Raw genomic sequence first — 271 nt, 5'->3', positions numbered from 1 at the left:
TCTGGGGTCTTTATATAGCTGTGTGCGCGTGCTCGTGCCAAACGCGTCGCGTCGCGTCAGGTGCGAGGTCACACTCCCCGAACACATGGAGACTTCACACATCTGACAGCAGTGAAGCCTCGTCTCTCTTTCACACACGCTTTCTTCTGTTTTATTGATGCACTGATAAGAGTCACATTATGTTGATCAGCAAAGACAAGTAAGTTCTATAAATAATATTCCACCGACATTTACTGAAGCAAAGGTTTCAAAAACTGCGATTCACCTCTAG

Source organism: Carassius carassius, chromosome 26, assembly GCF_963082965.1.
Source record: "Carassius carassius chromosome 26, fCarCar2.1, whole genome shotgun sequence".
Lineage (NCBI taxonomy): Eukaryota > Metazoa > Chordata > Actinopteri > Cypriniformes > Cyprinidae > Carassius > Carassius carassius.
The sequence above is the reverse complement of the archived record's forward strand: the minus strand, read 5'-3'. Positions refer to the sequence as shown.